Below are 22,445 nucleotides of genomic sequence, written 5' to 3'. Positions count from 1 at the left end.
CTCTCTGTCTCTGAAGAGAGAGATGAGGGAGAGAAACAGATAGATAAAGGAGGGAGGGAGAGAGACAGTGAGAGAGAGAGGGAAAAGAGAGGAGTCAAACTATTTTTAAACAATAAAAATGGTAGAGAGAGAAATAGAAACGTTGACATTGATCAGTTGCCTCTTGCACGACCTCTACTGGGTACTGAGCCTGCAGCCCAGGCCTGTGCCCTGACCGGGGATTGAACAAGTGACCTCTTGGTCCAAGGGCTGACGCTCAACCACTGAGCCTACTGGTCTGGCGACACGCCTTCTTCTTTAGTGAGAACTGACAGCTCACTAGTCCTTCCTGTGGGCTGCGTTTTAAATATTTGCACAGGGCAAGAAATGGAAGATTCCCCCCCCCCCCCCCCGCCCCAAATGGTTACTTAATGAAATGTAGAGTTGCTCTTTTATTTATTTATTTATTTATTTATTTATTTATTTTTAAATATATTTTATTGATTTTTTTTTTGCCCCCCTCCTTCCCTCCCACACATCCCCTCCCTCCCCAGAGTTTTGTGTCCATTGGTTGTACTTATATGCATGTACAATATAAAAGTCCTTCGGTTGATCTATTATCTCCCCCAGATCTTCCTCCCCTCCCCACTGTAATTTGACAGTCTACTTGTTGATATACTGTCTCTATATCTATCTTTTGGTTCATCAGTTTATAATGCTCTTTATTATCCACAAATGAGTGAGGTCATGTGGTGTTTCTCTTTCATTGATTGGCTTATTTCACTCAGCATGATGTTCTCCAATTCCATCCAGGTTGCTGCAAATGATGAGAATTCCTTCTTTTTTATGGCAGCATAGTATTCCATTGTGTAGATGTACCATAGTTTTTGGATCCAATCATCTGCTGAAGGACACTTAGGCTGTTTCCAAATTCTGGCTATTGTAGATTGTGCTGCTATGAACATAGGGGTGCATATATCCTTTCTGATTGGTGTTTCTAGTTTCTTGGGATATATTCCTAGAAGTGGGATTACTGGGTCAAATGGGAGTTCCATTTTCAGTTTTTTGAGGAAACTCCACACTGTTCTCCACAGTGGTTGCACCAGTCTGCATTCCCACCAGCAGTGCACGAGGGTTCCTTTTTCTCCGCAACCTCGCCAGCACTTGTAGAGTTGCTCTTGACTTGAACTTTGGAAGGTCGATAGACAGCCGGAGGTGATGGGAGGAAATGAGGTTGGTTGGGGTTTGTGGGTGGGCTGGGCATTTTTTTTATTGTTTAAAAATAGTTTGGCTCCTTTCTTCCCCTCCCTCTTCCCCCCTTGTTCTCTTCCTCCTCTGTCAGTCTCTTTCTCTCTCCCCATTCCTCTTTATATCCATCTCCCTGCCTACCTCCCACCCTCTCTTTCTCTCTGTCATTGAAGGGTTCCAGGAGTTGCTCAGGGATATGAAAAGAAAACCAAAGTGTGTCCATGGTGTCCATAGCTTCAGAGCTGTGTATGTGGATTTGGAGCGCAGAAGGGCCAGGACCCAGGTTCTGAAACCTCCGATTCCAGTCTTGGTCCTGCCTCTTGTTTCCACTGGGGGCAGTGCCCCCACCCCCCCCCCGATAAGGTTGCATCTGCACCCGTCTCTCCCCTGTGTGATGCCGCATGGCACCCCACATGAGCGTCTCTGAGGAAGGCAGTGGACTGAGTTCCTAGACCTGTCTTTTATTTTATTAATTAGCCTTTTGCTTTTGGGCTAACGTGATATGTACAGAGGAGCTGCAGAGGCAGCACAGAGTTCCCATGGTCTCCCCATATCAGCATCTTACGGTCCTTCCTGAGGCGCCTTTGCCACGCTAACATATTAACATGGGCCTATTACTATCAACTAAAGTCTGTACTTGATTCAGATTTTCCCCTGAGGTCCCCTTGCTGGCCCAGGACTCATCCAGCCCCCCACCCCCTCCCCATGTGACATTAGTCATCATGGTTCCATAGTCCCCCTGGGCTGTGGTGCTCTCCGACATTCCTTCGTGCCTGGACAATCATGAGGACAGGTCAGGAGTTCTGCAGGCTGTCCCTGGATCTGGGTTTGTTCGGCGTTTTCTTATGATAAGACCCTAGACATAGGTTTTGGGAAACACAGAGGTGAGGTGCTCTTCTCATCACAGCCTATGAGGGGTCCCGACATCCCGATGACATCACCCTCAGGATGGCCTGCACCTCCTGGCCCAGGCAGTGCTTGGGGAGTTGGAAACTCATCATTTTATACATGTGGCCACAGACACTGCAGGGTCGGGAGAAACAGCTTCATCTAATTGGAGACACATGGTCCTCCTTGTGCCAAATCCACTTAAGTGTGTGTGTGTGTGAGTGTGTGTGTGTGTGTGTGTGTGTGTGTGTGTGTGTAGGAGGGCGGATGATCCCACCTCTGGTGACCGTAATAAGCTGGACCTGAGTGTTTTAGCACAGCGTTGTCTAGGTGCCACGTGTTAATAAAGGAAGAGCTTTATAGCCAGGGATACGGTTGTGACTCAGGTGGCCCGAGGCTTGGAAACCACGTGACAGCAGGGGTGCCCCTGCCCCAGCCAATCAATGGTTCTCTGCCAGGTGCTGCCCTGTCTCCTGGTCTGCCGCCTCCCTCTGGATCTCTGGCAAAAGCAGAGGGCTGCTGGGAAGCAGGCTGTATTGTGAGCAGGTATTTGGTGTGTCCTTTTAAAAAAAAATATATATATATATTTTATTGATTTTTTACAGAGAGGAAGGGAGAAGGATAGAGAATTAGAAACATCGATCAGCTGCCTCCTGCACACTCCCTACTGGGGCTGTGACCGCAACCAAGGTACATGCCCTTGTCTGGAATCAAACCTGGAACCCCTCATTCCGCAGGCCGGCCCTCTGTCCACTGAGCCAAACCAGTCAGGGCTGGTGTGTCCTTTAAAAGTGAAACTGACAGCCAGGGGTCATCTCCCTGGAGCTGGGGCAGGAGTTCCCCTGAGCCGCTTTGGTACACTGAATGGGACCCTTTGTTGCATGAGGCTCGTTTCTCCCTGGCCTCCTTTTACTCAGCAAACAATGAAAGGATGTTGCCAGGTGCTGGGTGTATGGGACTGTCTCCTGCCAGGTTGCCCACTCCCCCGGGCTGGGGTCCTGGTAGTCAGTGGATCACATGCCAAACATTGTCTCATTTACTTCTCATGTCCCCCCTCCCCAATCTCCGTGTCAGGGCAACAGGAACTCCCTCCTCACTTCCTTGTGTCCACTGCTCACTCCACTTTGTTCTGTTTTGTGGTAAATTACACGTACCATTAAATTCACCGTTGCAGTCCTAGCCAGTGTCGCTCAGTGGATAGAGCGTTGGCCCTCGGACTGAAGGGTCCCAGGTCAAGGGCACATGCCTGGGTTGCAGGCTTGTCCCTTAATCGGGGGCGTGCAGGAGGCAGCCAATCAGTGGTTCTCTGTCGTCATTGATGTGTCTATCTCTCTCTCCCTCTACCTTTCTCTCTGAAATAAAGAAGAAAAAAAAAGAGTAAAGCTCTCAAATAGAATCAACTAAACAAACAAACATCTTGATGGAAATATCAGTCACATATAATATAATTCACCCATTTAAAGTGAACCATTCATTGGTTTCTAGTATATTTACAGCTATGTGCAACCATTGTCACCATTTTTGGATGTTTTCATCACCCTGAAAAGATAACCTGTTTCCATCAGCAGTCTCTTCCCACTCCCCTCCTCACTTCCCAGCAACCACAAACTCACCTCCGGTCCCTGTGGCCTTGCCTGTCCTGGACATTTCACAGAAACGGAGTCACACACCGTGTCCTTCGTGTCTGGCTTCTGTGGCTGAGCATTGTGTTTCCAAGGTCCCTCATGGTCATGTTTTACAGCAGAATAATAATTTTACAGCAGAATAACTACACAAATGGCCAGATTATTATGATCCCTGAATGCATAATAATCTGACTACTCAGTATATATATATTAAAGGCCTGGTGCATGAATTTGTGCATGGGTGGGGACCAGCCAGCCTGGCCAGAGGGAGGGGACATGGAGGGTTGACCAGCCTGCCTGCTGGTCGAACTCCTGGTCGAGGGGACAATTTGCGTATTAGCCTTCTATTATATAGGATATACACTAAGTGGTCAGATTAATATGCGTTCAGAGATCATCATGATCTGGCCACTCAGTCTATATCACATTGTCTCTGTCCACTCACTGATGGACACTGGCTGTTGCCACCTTTTGGCTCCTGTGAGTCTTGCTGCCGTGAAAATGCGTGCACAGGCTGTAGTGGATGTTTTCAGTTTTGCATGACCATTGTGGACCCATCATCTTTTTAAACCCATAGACTGTGCTTCGGCGCCTGCTGGGATTTTTGTCCATTTGCTGCTTTCGCAGCTCAGCCCTGGGGGCTGTGGAAGGAATTGAGTTCCTCTGGCTGAGTCCATTCATCAGCTCCCCACATCCACCCTCATTTCTAACTCAGAGCCTCCGAGCAGCTGTGTCCCTGCCAAACTGCACCCCCGGCAGCTTTCTCTGGGCACAGTGGATGTTTCTCCCTCCTGCCGGGGCCTCATTTCTGTCCCCCTCACCTAGAATGCTCTCTGCTCTGACAATTCCACTTGCTCTCAGCCTCGCCATGTCTCCACCTTTCCCTACCCTCCACCTACTGTCATCAACACTGTTTTTCAATGACTGAAGCCCCGAGCCTGCTGGACCCCCACCACCTCTGCGCTGCAGTCACTGGGGGACCTAGCCCAGTTTTCTTCTGTCTGAGTTTCAGGTTTTAGTTGGTGTTTTTTTTTTTAATTTTAATTTTAATTTTTTTTTATAAAGAGACTTCTGATCAAGGGAAGTGGGAAGACCACACAGAATGGATCAATGTGCAGAAAAATGGACATTTTAATTCAGATAAACGTGGGGGCGAGCGAAAAGGCAGAGAGAAGCAAGCTGTAGCAGAGGGCGATGGCCCCAGAGACATGGCAGAGGAACATGCATGGGGGGTTAAATCAAGCACCCTGAGATGGGGGTGATTGCAGATTACTCGGGGGGCCCAGGGTCATCACAGGGTCCTTATAGGAGGGGGCAGGAAGGTGAGAGTCAGAGATGAAAGAGGCCACGAGCCAGGGTGTGGCGCCTCTAGAAGCTGGAAAAGGCCAGAAATAGTTCTCCCTGGAGCCTTCGGAAGGACCAGCTCTGCCCACACCTGGTTTAGTTGAGAGAAGCCAGGTCAGACTCCTGGACTCCAGAACTGTCAGAAATAAATGAATATTGTCGGAAGCCTAAGTTTGTGGTGAGCTGTGATAGCAGCCGTAGGAAACTCATATGGTTAATTTGGGAAACTACATTATAGATGAAGTTCTGTGTCCTCTGAGCTTCCCATCTTGTCTCTTATCAGTAACGTGACATCACAGTGCCTCCCACTCGTGGGCTGCGCTAGACCACACAGAGCAGATGGGTTTCCCACCACACACTGTCCACCACGTCCCCAGCTGAGCCCGCAATGCAGGATTCTCACCTGCTGCTTCTCCCAGAGGCCCTCCCATCAGCTGCATTTAAAAATATATATGTTTTTTTGCCGAAACCAGTTTGGCTCAATGGATGGAGCATCGATCTGCAGACTGAAGAGTCCTGGGTTCGATTCCCGTCAAGGGCATGTGCATTGGTTGCGGGCACAACCCCAGTGGTGGGTGTGCAGGAGGCAGCTGATCGATGTCTCTCTCTCATCGATGTTTCTAGCTCTCTGTCCATCTCTCTTCCTCTCTGTAAAAAATCAATAAAATGTTTAAAAATATATGTTTTTATTGGTTTTAGAGAGGAAGGGAGAGGGAGAGAGAGTTAGAAACATCAAACATAAGAGAGAATCATTGATTGGCTGCCTCCTGCCCAGCCCACACTGGGAATCGAATCTACAATTCCAGCATGTGCCCTGACTGGAATGGAACCGTGACCACTGAGCCACACTGGTCAGGCAGCAGGCTATTTTAAAAAATATATATTTTTATTAATTCAGAGATGAAGGGAGAGGGAGAGAGAGAAACATCACTGATGAGAGAGAATCATTGATTGGCTGGCTCCTGCATGCCTCCAGCTGTGGATAGGGATCAAGCCTGCAACCTGGACATATGCCCTTAACCGGAATTGAATCTGGGACCCTTCAGTCTGCAGGTGGATGTTCTATTTACTGAGCCAAACCAGCCAGGGCTGCAAGCTAATAATTCTTTATTGTTGAAAGTATATGTATCACCTTTTCCCCCACTGACCTCATCCAGCCCGCTGCCATCGCAGGCCTTCTGCGCCCTGTTGTCTGTGTCCGTGGGCCATGCACGCATGCATACAAGGTCTTTGGCTGATTACCTCCACCCACCAGCCCTTCCCCACTTCCCTCTGAGATCCCGTACTCTGTTCCATGCTTCCATGTCTCTGGGTCCACTCTGTTCATCAGTTTATTTTGTTACTTAGATTCCACATATGAGTGTGATCATGTGATACTTGTCTTTCTCTGACTGGCTTCACTTAGCATGATACTCTCCAGATCCCTTCATGCTGTCTCAAAGGATAAAAGATTTTTATTTTTTTTTTAACAGCAGGCTAATTTTTAAATTGCTAATTTTGTATGGCCCTCGAATAATGTTAGAAATATCCAAATGGCCCTTGGCAGAAAAACATCCCCCCCTCGCCCCCCCCCCCCCCCCCCCCCCGCCCCCCGCACTATGTGCTAGATGCCATTGTAGCCACCACGGTTGTTGATAAACCAGGTCTGATCCACTGTAGAATGTGATACGGCCGCGAGTGTCCAGTGCTGAAGGGAAGCTTCCCTGTCTTAAACATTTGAGGTGGCTATCTCTATGCCTTTTTTAAAGCAGTGGGGCCTCGCTCATTTGGCTCAGTGGGTAGACCGTTGGCCAGTGGAATGAAGCGTCCCGCTTTCGACTCCGCTCAAGGGCACATGCTCAGTCCCCAGTAGGGAGCCTGCAGGAGGCAGCCAGCCAATGATTCTCTCTCATCTTTGATGTTTTTATTTCTCTCCCTCTCCCTTCTTCTCTGAAATCAATAAAAATATATATTTTTAAAAATTAATAAAGCAGCCGGAAAGCTGAGCTGTTGTAAAACTTGACCTGGTCGTGCAGTGAGAACGTGGAGACTCCAGGTCTTAATAAAAAACCAACCCCACACCAGTGCTCTTTCCAGCTTCCCCCATCTGTGTCCCCACCTGTAAGATGGGGGAATAATAAAACTTGGCTCAGAGTTATGGCAGTGACAATATGAGGCAATTGCTTGTGCTGTGTGTGTAATTATCTGCTCCACTGGTTTTCATCAGCTTTGTGATCCCAGGTGCAACTCCCAGCACTCACATTTCTGACCTTCCACGCCATCCTGTCTCCTGCAGACTCATTCCTATAAGACTGGGGTCTCTCCCTGGGCACTGGGGACTCAGGCTGCGTCATTTTATGTGGGGCTGCCCTAGGCACTGGGGGGTGTTTGGTCGCCACACCTGCATGCTAGGAGTACCCATAGCCATGAGAACCTTGGACATCCACTGGAGGCAGAATCTACCCCCCTATTGTATATACAAAGGGATCAAAGCAAAAACAAACAAACAAAAAACGCCACTTATAATTTTCAGCTCCTCTGTGACAGTCAGAGTGAAACTCATGCAGCACACTGATCTCAGAACGCTGGAACGTTTGTCTCCAGATGATGTCCCCAAATCTTCTTCCCTAGAAAAATTCTCAGTAGCACACGTGGAAATGTAATTAGCGGCCTTTTCCCTCTGTGGTAATGACACAGATTTGGGTCTGTAATAAAGAGGAATGAGTCCCTCTAGACCTGAGGGCCAGTCTGGGCAGGCTCCCCCCAGGAGAACCACCTGCTGAGAATCAGGGCAGGTTGTCCTCCACGGGGGCCTGTCCCAGGCACGGTGGGGTGTCCAGCAGCATCCTTGGCCCCTACCCACTCAATATCAGGAGTGCCTCCAGGCGTGACAACCACGTATGTGCCCAGTGTTCCCTGGGGGCAAATGGACCCTCTTCCCCTCATTGAAAATCCCCGTGCAAGGAAAGTAAGTTTTTCTTCATGCCCTGTGGGACCCTGGGGAAATGTTTCCCCTGCAGTTCTTTGCATGTCTAGACCCTCACATGTAACAGTTTAGGTCATGGCTGCCCTTCAGAGCCGTCCTTGGAGAGGGTCCGTGCCGGCTGGTGGTTCTGGTCTCTAACCAGCTTGGTTTGGTAAATAATGTCCCCAGCTTCTTTACCTCCGAGTGACCTGGCTGTCATTTCCTGGTTTTTGTGAATAATACTGAACGTGGCCATGGGACTCTCCCTCCCACAGGGTTCCTAAGCCTCCGTCTCACAGAAGCCAGACTCCTGCTTTCTGTGATGGTTTAGGGATTTAATTAGACCCTCTGGCGGAGAGCCCACTGTGGGTCTGTCTCCTAGAACGTGGTCTGTTTGGTGCATTTATGAACACGATCAGCTGTGAGGGGGGTTGCTGCAGCTGAGGGTATGTGTGAGGAATATAAAGCAGTTTGCAATCCCATAGCGCTTCCCCTGTGTTAAAATATCACCAGTCCCCAGTGTGTAAAAATCTGGTTTGTTATCTATTCTCGTCTCAACCAAGGGAGAGGCGTTAGAACAGTTCTGCTTGAGAGAGAGAGAGAGAGAGAGAGAGAGAGAGAGAGAGAGAGAGAGAGAGAAAAAAAAATATATATATATATATATATATATGTATAACGTATAGCATTATTTTCTGAATCAGCGTTTCCTTTGGGGGATACACAACAGCACAGCTTTCAGACCCAGTGATGCGGACAGTATGCCTGGTAGTGTGTATGCCAATGAGTACGAAACTCTTGGGTTACGAGTGTTCACAAAAATAGCTGTTTTCTTCATCGCCCCGACTCACATTGAAGCAGGCGATTCTCCTCTTTCTGTCACCGTGGGAGACCTTGCACTTCCCATAGTGTTACCATTGTGATGGCCTTCAAGCTGGGCTGCTCTGCTTTTGTATATTTCAAATGTACACGTTTGTATGTTCCAAACATCTTTCAGATTTTTATCTTTTGAGGGTAGATTTGAATTTTTGAAATAGCCCTCATTTGTCTGCTAACGCTGCATAACAAGTCACTAGAAAGCAGCTGCTTGAAACGACACAGTTTATTGCCTCACACAGCATGCAGGGCTCAGGAATCTGGGTCTTCCACTCGCTCGGGGTATCTTAGGCTGCAGTCTTATCTCACAGGGGAGGGATCCACTTCCAAGCTTGCTCACATGGCTGCTGGCATGGTTTAGTGTTTCATTGGCTATCGACTGGAGGCCACTCTCAGATTTGTGGCAGGTGGGCCTCCCCTGCATGGAAATTGACTTCATCACAGGAGCAAAGGAGAGAGTCTTCTAGCAAGACGGGAATTACATTCTCACATTAAGATAATCGTGGAACTCTGGCTGGGTGGCTCAGCTGGTTGGAGTGTCATCTGGACCGTGGCAGGTTTGAATCCCACTCAGGACATTCAAGGTTGTTTTGGGTTTGATTCCTGGTTGGGGTGCATATGGGAGACAACCCAGGTACATGCCCTTGGCCGGAATTGAACCTGGGACCCTTCAGTTCACAGGCCAGTGCTCTATCCACTGTGCCAAACTGGTTAAGGCTGATGGTCACTTTTGAGAACAAGGCCATTGAATTTGGAAGACCAATTAAGACTTTTTAACAGCAAATTATAAGGAAATCATGAACATCCTGCAGTGTGTTATGGCAATACAGTTTATAATTTGCAAACTTTTCTTTAAAATATATTTATCTTGGAGAAGTTTTGGATTTACAGGAAAGTACAAAGCTCCCTTATACCCAGTTTCCCCATTATTAACATTGGTGTGGTACATGGATCACATTAATGAGCCAACATCAATGCATTGTGATGAACTTAAAAAAAAAAAGCCCACACTTTATTCAGATTTCACTAGCTTTTCCCTAATGTCCTCTTTTTTATTGCCAACATTTAAAAATGAGGCGATTGTAGAATAAAAACTCTCAGGACAATTGGAGTTGCTGATGGCACGCGGCCACCTCGTGCGTGGTGGCAGAGCTGCCCCACACTGCTCTCATCTGCCTGCCCTGGGGCCCACCTCAACTCGCGATCCCGGAACGGGCACCAGAGCTCAGCACTCACCGCCTCGGCCCCCAGGGGGGAAATTCCTGCGCAGAGCTCACGCCACGCTGTAAATCAGAAAGCCATGTTGGAATGCAGTGAGCACATGTCACCTGGGAGCATTTTATGGTTAGTGTGAAGGACATGGGTGGCCATGCGAGGCTCAGAGCCACAGGCATGTAGGGATGCTGGGAAGGGGCTGAGAGGCTGCTCAACCCCTTAAATGCGCAGGACAGCCCCACACCGAGAATGACCTGGTCCCAAGGTCAGCAGTGCCTGGGGGAGAAAGCATGGACTAAGGTGATCTGCAGAGGAAAGAATATTCTGTCATGAAAAAAGAACAAAAACAATCAGAATTGTATGGAACCAAAAAAGACTCTGAATAGCTAAAGTAATGAAAAGAGAAATGAGGCCAGAGGTATCACACTACTTGACCTTAAGTCATACTATAGAGCCACGATCATCAAAACAGCATGGTATTGGCAGAAAAACAGACTCACATGCCAATGGAACAGAATTGAGAGCACAGAAATAAGACCACATATATATGGGCAAATAATATATATATATATATATATATATATATATATGTGTGTGTGTGTGTGTGTGTGTGTGTGTGTGTGTATATATGTGTATATATATATATATATATATATATATATATATATATATATTATTGATTTTTCACAGAGAGGAAGAGAGAGGAATAGAGAGTTAGAAACATTGACGAGAGAGAAACATCGGTCAGCTACCTCCTGCACATCCCCTACTGGGGATGTGCCTGCAACCAAGGTACCTGCCCTTGACCAGAATCGAACCTGGGACCTTCCAGTTCGCAGGCTGATGCCAAACCGGTTTTGGCGGCAAATAACTTTTGACAGAGGAACCAAAAACACACAATAAAGAAAAGAAAGGTGCTCACTTTGGCAGCACATAAACTAAAATTGGAACAATACAGAGGAGATTAGCATGGCTCCTGCACAAGAATGACACGCAAATTTGTGAAAATTTAAAAAAGAAAAGAAAGTCTCTTTAATTAATGGTGCTGGGAGAATTGGGAAGCCACACGCAAATGAATAAAACTAGATTACAGTTTCCCCTCATGTACAAAAATTAATTCAAAATGATCAAAGACCTAAATATGTAATATCGGAAACAATAAATTACATAGAAGAAAACATAGGTACTAAACTGATGGACCTTGTCTTAGTGAACGTTTTATGAATTTGAACCCCAAGGCAAGGAAAGTAAAGGCAAAAATAAATGACCGGGACTGTATCAAACTAAAAACACTTCTGCACAGCAAAAGAAGCCGTCAACAAAACAAAAGACACCCAACCAAATAAATTATATTTGCGAATAATAGTTCTGACAAGGGGTTAATGTTAAAAAAAATAAAGTATTCATACAACTCAAAACCAAACAAACAATCAAATTAAAAAATGGGCAGAGGACCTGAGCAGACACCTCTCCCCAGAAGACATACAGATGGCCAACATATATGAAAAGACATTTAACTTCACATCTTTTAGGGAAGCTATTAGTGAAATGCAAATCAGAACTACAATGAGATATCACCCCACACCTGTTAGAATGGCTGTTATCAACCAGATAAGTGTTGGAGAGGCTGTGAAGAAATTGGGACCCTCACCTGGCTGGCATGCCTCGGTGGTTGAGCATCGTCTCTGAACCAGGAAATCACAGTTCAGTTACCGGTCAGGGCACATGGCCAGGTTGTGGACTCAGTCCTCAGTGGGGGCATGCAGGAGGCAGCCGATCAATTATTCTCTCTCATCACTGATGTTTCTCTCTCTCCTTTCCTTCCTTCCTGAAATCAATATATATATTATATATAATACCTCATTCACTGCTGATAGAAACATAAACTGGTACAGCCACTGTGTAAAACAATATGAAGTTTCCTTAAAAAAATTAAGAATAGAGTTACCATATGACCCAGCAATCCCTTCCCTGGGTACCTCTCCCGAAAAACTCAAAAACATCTATTTACAAAGATATATGCACCCCTATATTCATTGCAGCATTGTTCATGGTGGCCAAGACGTGGAGACAACCGAAGTGTCTTTCAGTAGAGAGCTGGGTAAAGAGGTGGGACATAGATACAATGAAATACTACTCCGCCATAAGAGAAGATGAAATACTGCCGTTTGTGGCAACATGGTGGACCTTGAGAATATCATGCTAAGCGAAATAAGACAGAAAAAGCTAAGAATCATATGATTTCACTAATATGTGGGCCATAAAATGGAAACTCAAACACAGACAACAGTATGGTGGTTACCAGAGGGAAGGGGGTTGGAGTAGTAAAGGGTGAAGGGGGCAGATACTAGTATATGGTGATGGGAGACGATCTAACTTTGGGTGGTGGGCACACTATATATGGATTATATGTCATAGAAATGTATGCTTGAAACCTATATGATCTTAACCATGTCACCCCAATAAAATTAATTAGAGGGGGGAAGGATAGTCTGTGGGTTTCAACATCAGGACCCAAAGCTGTGCCAAGGTCACTGGCTCTGGGAAGTTGAGCCGATTGCACCCGTGCCCGACCTGCTCAGCACATTTGCCTCCAGAGGCTGCAGGGCTGACCTTGCAGAGTCGGGTGAGTGTGGTTCCAGTGCAGCAGAGCTCCGCGCAGAAGCCCCTGCTCCATCCCCCGGGAGCGTAGGCCTCACTGACAGCACTGCCCCCATGGCACCGGCTCTGGCACTAGGCCTCCAAGGCAGATGGGATGCTGTGCTGTCAGCCCATCTGAAAGGCTGGGGTGGCCCCTGGCGGGTGGGGAAGGGCAGACCACGCAGCCTGGCTGACTAGGGGACCCCAAGGTGGGCCTCCTTGACCAGAACCAGGGGGAACAGGCGGTTTGTTTTGCTCCCCGGAAGGCTGCTGTGCTGTCTTCATTCCTTCAGTAAAATATCTGATGAGCACCCAGACCGAGTCTGCAAAGAAAACCCTGCAGGGCCTGAGGCGGTGATGTTGATCGCTCTTTAGGAGTCCACAAATTTCTGTCAGGGCCAGAGAGTAAATATTTTCAGCTTTGTGGGCCAGATACTCCCTGTCCCTGCTACTCAATTCTGCCTTTGTAAGCATGGAAGTGCCATAGACAGTATTTAAGTGAACAGGCATGGCTGTGTTTCAATAAAACTTTATGTACAAACATACGTGGTTGGCTGGATTTGGCCTCTTGTCTCTTATAGATCAGCCCGGCCCTCCTCCTTCCCAAGGCTGAGGCCTCCTACTCAGAGTGGTATGTGACACTCATGACTACCCCTTCTTCTCTGAGGCTTCCTTGGAGATCTCAGGCTTTATTGCCTTTTTGAGCCTCAGTTTCCCCATTCGTAGAATGAGGGTAATTATGCTCCTTATGGAGTTCGGTGTAGATGGTTAGATATTATAAGACAGTGGTTCTCATCCGGGGCAATCCTCCTTCCAAGGGACACTGGGCAGTGTCTGGGAACATCTGTGGTTGTCATGACTGGGGGTGCCCCAGGCACCGAGTGAGTGGGGACCAGGATCCTCCCACCCCAGAGAACAGTCCAGCCCTGAATGTCTATATGACTGAGGGAAGAGACCCTGGCATCTAATAAGTTATCTTGCAAAGACCAGGAGATGTTAGTTGTCTGCTTGTCTTTGGACCACTGCTTCACTCTTTATTTTCCAGAACCCTCCATCCATAAAACCGCTGCCCTCCTGCACGCTTGTGTGCTGGCTGCACACATGGCAGGCATTGGTTGAGTGCCACCTGGCGCCATGGCCTCCTGAGTGGATGTACCCCATTGTCCAGATCTGTCTGGGTGTCCCCAGGCTTCCTCCAGCAGCCAGGGTCTCAGCCACCATGGCTGGGGTGGGAACCCCTCAGCCACCTGTCTGTTCTCCCCCTCCTCCTCCCTTTCATAAGAGCAAACTTCCCCGCTCATTAGCATATCCTGTTATTAGTGCCTTTCTTTTCTAGGTTATATAATGCTGTCATTATTAGATGCTGTCACAGGGACTTCATGTTCCCTCAATCATATTTTAAAGCATTCTCTAGCTTTCAAAACTAATTGCCTATTGGCACTCTCTTCTTTTCCTTTTTTTTTTTTTTTTAATAAACTTTTATTTTAGAATTGTTTTAGAGTTACAGAAAAATTGGGAAGACAGAATAGAGTTCCCATACATTCCATACCCAGTCCCCACTATTGCTAACATCATACATCACTCTGGTACATTTGTCACAGCCAATAAACCAATATTGGTGTGACCTTATTAACCAACATCCATGCTTTATTCCGATTTCCATCCTTTTCCCCTAATGCCCCTTTTCTGCCCCAGGACTTCACCCAGGACTCCACGTGACATTTCTCTTGTCTCCTCAGGTCCCTCTGGGCTGTGATGGTTTCTCAAATGTTCCATATGCAGAAACCAGTTCTTACTCTATGGATGGATTATAAGTAATGTTTTTTCTTTGGATAAATATGTACTTGGTAGATGAGAGATAGAAACATCAATGAGAGAGAATTATCGATCAGCTGCCTCTTGCACACCCCCTATTGGGGATGTGCCTGCAACCAAGGTACATGCCCTTGACGGGAATCGAACCCTGGACCCTTGAGTCCATGGGCCGATGCTCTATCCGCTGAGCCAAACCAGTTTTGGCTGAGGTTTCCTTTTCTCCCCATCCTCACCCACCTGGCTGTTGGTTGATTTAGTGGTGACAAGTTTAGATATTTTGGATATCCTTTGCAGTTAGAGCTTTCTAGATGTTTGATAGAGATGAGGTATTTACTAACAAAGACAGGTGACGGATTTTTCAAGGCGTTGGGGAAGCAACAGCTCTCTTTATACTATATATACTTATATATATATATATATATATTATCGATTTCAGAGAGGAAGGGAGAGAGATAGAAACATCAATGATGAGAAACATCAATTAGTTGGCTGCCTCCTGCATACCCCCTACAGGGGACTGAGCCTGAAATGGGCATGTGCCCTAACCAGGAATTGAACTGTGACCTGTGACCTGTGAACCATACTGTTTGGAGAAACAGCTCTCTTTTGAACTTAAAAGATGTTACCCTTGGTGGTTGTGAGTGTTTTGGGTTGCCAGGTGGCCTAAGATTTTGCCAAGTGATGGCAAAGGCAAGGTCGTGCTTTCCCTATGACCTGGGATCTAATTTCAGGATGAGAGAGTGGAATGTATGTCTGCACAGGTCCTGGATATGAGCATTTGTGGCTAAAATATTGCCATTTTTTTAATAGACGGCAAACGTCAGCCCATTAGAAGCTGAATCCAGGCTACCTAGTTTGTAAATGAAGTTTTATTGGCACATGGCCACACCCATTTGTCTGCGACAGCCCTGTTGAATTGTAGGGACAGGACTGTAACTTGAAAAGCCAAAAATATTTACTGGCTGGCCCTTCACTGGAACACATTGCTGGGCCCGATCTTGTGAATAAAGCAGGTCATGGAAGTTCTAATACAATAAAGGAGTTCTATATAAGTTAACATATAATGTATGACAAAGTTCTAACAATAAAACAATGATGTGACATTAGCAATATGTCAGGCACTGATTTAAGCATTTTGTAGATTTTCCCTTAAGTCCAGGAAACAAACCCGTGTGGGAGGCGCTGCCACCCTCTCCACGCTACAGATTTGGAAACTGAGGGATGGACGAGGGAGGAGTCGTGAAGATGAGACAGACAGTACGCCACCCCCACCGTGCTGCCTCTCGGGTGCAGAATATACGTCCGCACCCAGCCCCTCCGTGGGATTCAGTGTAGCTGTTTTAATTGGGAATGAAGAGAGAAATCTGTTTTCCTTCATATTTTCTTTTTTTATTGTCCAAAATTGCTCCTCTTCCCAATTAGTTACCTGTCCCTCCATACATTACAGTCTCAGGTAGTGGGGGATACTGCTTAGCATGGTGAGGCAATCCTGTCCCCAGGGACCTGGGCGGTATCTGGGGACATCTGTAGTTGTCACATGGGGTGCCCCCGGCACTGAGTGGGCGGAGGTTAGGGGTGCTGCTCAATACCCCACAGTGCTCAGAACGGGCTCCAAGACAATGACCCTACCCAAGTGTGAGCAGTGCCAAGTGGGAGAGATCCTGCGTTAATTATTTGGTGGAAAATCGAGGCCAATACCTGCTCGTAGACAACACCAGAACAAACCCCAATGGTCAGACCATGTAAACCAGAGGAGCCACCTCCCCCAACCCCTGTGTTACTAGAGGAGAGGCGGGCCAGCTTCTAAGGCACCAAGAGCAGTGTCCTGCTCGGCTCCCAGGGACCTTTAACCCCTGGGGTCAAGATCCCTGTGCCCATTTTCCCTGTCTCAGGCCTGGCCAACCCCACAATCAGCCTACGGCTTTGGAGCAGCGTGTCACTGCCCTGGCCCCCAGGTGCCTTCCCTAGTCCCCAGGCTCTCCTCCCCCTTCATCTGCAGTCAGAGCTTGCCAGGGTGACATATTTAGATGGTTACTGTGGTGATGAGTGAAGGCTGAGGTAATAGCTGCAGTGAGTGCATAAAAGCCAGCGCTGTTTCTATATCCAGCCTCCAGCGAGATGAGGCACTCCTGCCACGTGCGGGTGGGATGGCAGTGTGGGAAGGGAAGGGGTTCATATGTCCTAGTTCACCCACTCAGAGCTCAGAGGCAGGATCTGCAGCTTGGGAGGGGGAGAGCTGCCTGTTGCTGGGTCCCTGGCAGTCCCTGTCATGAAGGGCCTGCTTAGAGCAAAGGTTCTCATCCGGGGTGATCTCGCCTCCAGAGGACACCAGGGCATGTCTGGGGACACCTGTGGTTGTCAAGACTAGGAATCAAGTGGCTGGGGGTTCAGGTATGCTGCTCAGTACTCCCCAGTGCCTAGGAAGACCCCCCCCCCCCCCCACGGAATGTCTGGTCCCCATGTCTGCAGTGCCAAGGGAAGAACCTTGCTTTAGGGCAGTGGTCGGCAAACTCATTAATCAAGAGAGCCAAATATCAACAGTACGATGATTGAAATTTCTTTTGAGAGCCGAATTTTTTAAACTTAAACTTCTTCTAGCGCCACTTCTTCGAAATAGGCCTTGGTATTTTGTGGAAGAACCACACTCAAGGGGCCAAAGATGATAGAGGCCATGGGTTTATTCCGTTTCAGAGACTTGGTGCTGGCATTGAAGTCTTGATAATTTGTGAAGTCCCAAAGGCTTCCCTTCTTTGCCCTAGTTGTTCTGCCCCTCTCCTCTCATTGAGTTTACTAGTCCCATTGGGCTCTGTCTCTCCAGGTTATCAGGGCAGTAGAGGTTAGGAAAACAGAAAAGTGTAATTGACATTGCTATTCAGTTCTTGGCATTAGAAACATGGAGTCGCTGACTAAATGTCTACATGGAGATGCCAGGTGAATCAGCCCCGATGTCAGTGTATCAGCTGTCTGTTGCTATGCATCAAATGTCCCAAAACTTTTGTCACCCCACAGCTTCGATGGGTCAGGAGTTTGGAAGCAGCTTACCTGGGTGGCTCAGGCTCAGAGACTGTAGGGAGGTCTCAGAACACGTGTCAGCAACTCCTGCCTTGTCTGAAGGCTCACCTGAGCTGGAGGAGCCACTTCAGGATGGCTTCTCGATGTGGCTGTTGCTGGGAGGTCTCAGCTCCTCTCCACACAGACCCCTCACAGTGTGATGGCTGGTTTCCCCAGAGAGAGTGAGGAGGAAGTCATGACTTGGTCGCAGAAGCGATGTGCTATCACTTCTGCCACATGCAAGTGTCACACAGACCAACTGTGATACAGAATGGGGTGAGGCCACACAAGAGCATGAACATCAGGAGATGGGTCATAGGAGCAAGGAACTAGCTCTGAAAATAGTCAAATGTGACATTAGTTTATTTGTCCAATGTTCCTAAAGAAAGACAAGCATACCACCTGCCATCGCCAAGAAATGCTATGTGAAGCGATGGATTTAGTAATTTCACCACGAAATGGCAGTTGTTGGTATTTTGAGTGCAGGCCATTCCCAGGCATCCTGGATAGAATTGCAGTTTCTGAACCATCTTTGAGATGCCTTTTGTCAACTTAACTATTTTTATTCTTCTCAAAGTTTGGAGGACAGACACGGGGTGGGTGGATGAGAGATATGCGTCCAGTGTCTCCTTTCTACGTGGTGTTGGTGCACAAGGAGGAAGAGGGGCCGCGTAAGAGCTTCACGCAGGAGTTGCGAGGAACTGAACTCCCTAGCTAGGAATGGCAGGAGCTTGAGCCTCGGGCTGGATGGCTCAGAGCCTCATCAGTAAGGGGAGAGTGAAGAGGCTGTCTCCTGCTGTGCTCCTTACAGAAGGCAGCTCCTCACTGGCCAGCAGATGCTTTCCATTGGCCAGATGGGAGGGTGCGTGGGGTGACTCTACTGGGGCTTTTCTCTGAGATGCCCCTGCGGGCCCCGTGGTTCCTGAGCCTGACAGGGCTCTGGGGTCAGTCCAGGCCTGAGTGGTTGGGAGCTTTTGATCCTCCCGTATTATATTGCTATGACATGGGCAGGGGCTTGAAGGAAAAGGGAGGATATCCATTTGGCCAGGACTGACCTAGCTTCTCCCTGGCTCTTTCTCATCACAGCTGTTGAAGGAGTCAGCTGGTAAAATGTGAGTGCTTAGCAATCATCTGGCCTAAGTTGGGCTCCCTCCCTCTTTCCTCTTAGTTCTTGATGTAACTCCTAATTTATCTGTTCAAGGCTCTCTTTTAATAAACTAATTTTTACTTCTTTATTTTGCTAATCCTCACCCGAGGATATTTTCCCCCATCGATTTTATTTTTAGAGCGAGTGGATGGAACGGGGAGAGACATAGAGAAAAATGTCCATGTGAGAGAGACACATTGATTGGTTGCAGGGATCGAGCCTGCAACCAAGGTACGTTCCCTTGACTGGAATCGAGCCCGGGATCCTTAGGTCCACAGGCCAACGTTCTAACTACTGAGCCAAACCAGCTAGGGCAAATAGACTACTTTTTAAAGTAGTTTTAGGTTTGTAGACAAGTTGAACAGATATTAACAGAGAGTCCCATGTACACACACACACACACACACACACACACACATTTCCCCCTGTTATTACCGTTTTGCATTGGCTTGTTAAAACTGATGAGCCAATGTTGAGTATATGTGCAATTATATGTGTTGATATATATTACAAGTGCGATTATAATCTTGAAGATCATCACTATACAATTATTGTGACCCTGCTTCACGTTTGGGACCGTCCCACCAGAGGGTTCCAGCACATGAAAGCCACCGTCATTGTGTTTGCAGTGTTATTCTCTGCTCAGAAAACTAGGATTTCTCCTTCAGGAGCACAGGAAGCTCTCCGGAATCTGACTCAAATTCATGGACCATCAAACTCTCTCTGAAAAGGCCAGAGTGTAAATATTTGTCTCTGCAGGCTGAATGCTCTTTGTCACCACTCAACTCTTCTATTGTGTAAAAACAACATGTAAATGATGAGGGGAGGCTTTGTGCCAATAAAGCTTTATTTACAAAAGCAAGCAGTGGCCCAGATTTGGCCCACAACCAGAGCTTGCCAACCCCCGTTTTAGTTCATTCTCTTACTTTTATCTAACATTTGTTGTCTGCTGGCCCAGAATTGGGAAATAATTAGGAATTCATGCCTGGGGCCTCTCTGGCCTGGCTTCAAGTCCTGGCTATGCTTGCACATACCTTGAACAATTTTGAATGTTCAGTATGGCTCAGTGGTTGAGCGTCGACCCATGAACCAAGAGGTTTCTGGTTCGATTCCTGGTCAGGGCACATGCCCTCGTTGTGGGCTCAGTCCCCAGTAGGGGGCATGTTAGAGGCAGCTGATTGATGTTTCAGTCTCTATATTCCCCTCCCTTCCTCTCTCTCCAATAAAAACATATTTTAAAAAAATGAATCGTGCCCTTGCTTGCATTGCTCAGTGGTTAGAGCATCAGCCCACACACTAAAGGGTCTTGGGTTCAATTACCGATCAAGGGTATGTACCTCTCCCATCCCCCTGAGTGTGTGCTGAAGGCAACCAATTGATATGTCTCTCTTACATCGATGTTTCTCTCTCTTTCTCTCCTCCCCTCTCTTCCACTTTGTCTAAGAATCAATGGAAAAAATATCCTCTGGTGAGGATTAACCAAGAAGTGAGTTACAATAGTTATTATAACTATATATATATATATATATATATATATATATATATATATATATACACACACACACACACACACACACACACACACACACATATATATAACATTTAGTACAGAGACTGGTACATATGTGTTCAGTAAGTATTGGGACTTTTTAAAAAATGTATTTTTATTGATTTCAGAGAGGAAAGGAGAGGGAGAGAGAGAGAAACATCAATGATGCAATAATGAGAGAAAATCATTGATTGGCTGCCTCCTGCACACCCCAGTGTTCCATATTTTTTGAGGATTCCTTTAAAAAACATCTCCTATTATGTTATTACTTAGCTAATGCTGCATAACAAATTATCCCAGATGTGGTGGCTTAAAACAGCATATTTGGTATCTCACAGTGTTTGTGGGTCAGGAATAAGGTGTTGGTTTAGCTGGGTCCTTTGCTCAGGGTCTCTCACTGGTCACCATTAAGGTGTCAGCCAGGGCCGGGGTCTCATTAGAAAACTCAGCGGGGGAAGGTGCCGATTCCCAGCATTGTGGCTGTTGGCTGGATTCCGTTTCTCTGGTCCTTAGTTCTTCTCTGACTGCTGGACGGAGGCCTCATGGACTTCGCCTGTGTTGCTGATTGCTTCGTCCCAGCGTGCAGGCCGAGACAGCAGTGGAGTCTGTTAGGTGGGGGAGGTCGCAGTCTTGTGCGGTGTGATATCAGAAATCATGCCCCCTCCCCTTTGCCAGAGTCACTGTCCCCACCAGCACTACCGGGGAGGGGCTGAGACAAAGGTCATGGGACCGGGCAGGCAGTAAACAGCTTATTTCTATCTCTTTTGTTCTGGGTTACAGGAGTACTTCTCTCAGAGCACTTTCTGTGTGCGGTGAGATTTGCATCCGTGTTCAAATTTCTGTCTTTTTCTCAGTCCCCAAAGAGATGGTCTTTGCTCTTTCTCAGCGGAGAAAATGGAGCCGTGGGACACAAACCCGCGGCCATGAGGTGCCATGGCCAGCCCTCACACGTGTCTGCCTGACCCACAGTGCCGTGTGGTGCCGTCGTCCCACACGACCCCGCCATGTAATTAGTGTGGAGTGCTGCCTTTCTCCCTCAGAAGAAACCTGTAGGAAATTCTTACAACACCCACACACTGTGTCTGTCCTATGCTGTGGCTCCCAGAGGGCCAGAACCATTGTGATATTCTCATCTGTCCCCCTGCCCCAAAGAACCAAACACACCCTGTAGAGAATACACAATTTTAAAATAAATTTTAAAATTGATTTTAGAGAGAGAGTAAGGAAGAGAGTGTGAGGGAGAGAGACATCAATGTGTGAGAGAAAAACATTGATTGGCTGCCCCCTTCCTGCGCATCCCCTACTGGGGATCAAGCCTGCAACCCTACCATGTGTCCTTACCCCTGACTGGGAATCGAACCAGCAACATCTTGATGCTCAACCAACTGAGCCACACTGGCCAGGGTGAGAGCACACAATTTATAAGTGTTTCTATCTGACAGGAATGACAGGGACGTTGTGCCCCTTTTTTGCTGCTCCGTGAGAGTGGAATCAAACCTGGGGCTCAGGTGTGCCTCAGAACCTACCCCGGGGCCCCTGGCTTCAGGATTGATGGGTGAAAGCCCATTCCATCCCACTTCGGCAGCCCACGGGCCCCTTCTCCATGAGTGCCCTTTTGCCCCACCCCTTCCACAGCCCATGAGATTAATAACAAGGTCCTGCCCCAAAAGGGATTTACCCTTCAAGATAAGAGAGCAGCTCAGGAAGCTGCAGTGCAGTGTTTTTCCCTCCTCCCTCCTCCCATCAGGGCTCACTGGGCAGCATTTGGGGACATCTAAGGTCCTAATGACCTCGGGAGCCGGGCACCAGCCTGGGTGGGCCAGGAACGCTGCAGCACCCCACAGTGTCCAGCACGGCCCCAACGAGAACATGCCCCAAACGTAAGCCTGAGGAGAGGGATTCTAAAGGGAGGGAGGGCAGCATTTGCAAACAAGATGTTGGTTGTGCAAACCCTTTGAAAAAGTTCTGGTAGCGCTTGGCTGGCACGGCTCAGTGGTTGAGTGTTGACCTATAAACCAGAAAGTCATGGTCCCAGTCAGCGCACATGCCCAGGTTGTAGGCTCGATCCCCAGTGTGGGGCGGGCAGGAAGAAGACAATCAATGATTCTCTGTCATCATTGATGTTTC

The 22,445-nt window shown here is 47.6% G+C and overlaps 1 protein-coding gene and 1 non-coding gene across 2 annotated transcripts in view; both read left to right on the top strand.

Annotated features, from left to right (window-relative positions):
* Window positions 1-22,445, top strand: part of GNG7 (G protein subunit gamma 7) — a 123,018-nt gene that overhangs the window by 9,798 nt on the left and 90,775 nt on the right. The window lies entirely within an intron of this gene.
* Window positions 11,031-11,137, top strand: LOC118731464. The gene has a single exon (XR_004991877.1). It is a non-coding gene; the product is annotated as a U6 spliceosomal RNA (small nuclear RNA).

This window comes from Pipistrellus kuhlii, unplaced genomic scaffold (assembly GCF_014108245.1).
Source record: "Pipistrellus kuhlii isolate mPipKuh1 unplaced genomic scaffold, mPipKuh1.p scaffold_m20_p_30, whole genome shotgun sequence".
Lineage (NCBI taxonomy): Eukaryota > Metazoa > Chordata > Mammalia > Chiroptera > Vespertilionidae > Pipistrellus > Pipistrellus kuhlii.
Note: the sequence above shows the minus strand (reverse complement) of the source record. Positions and strands in the feature narration are given on the sequence as shown.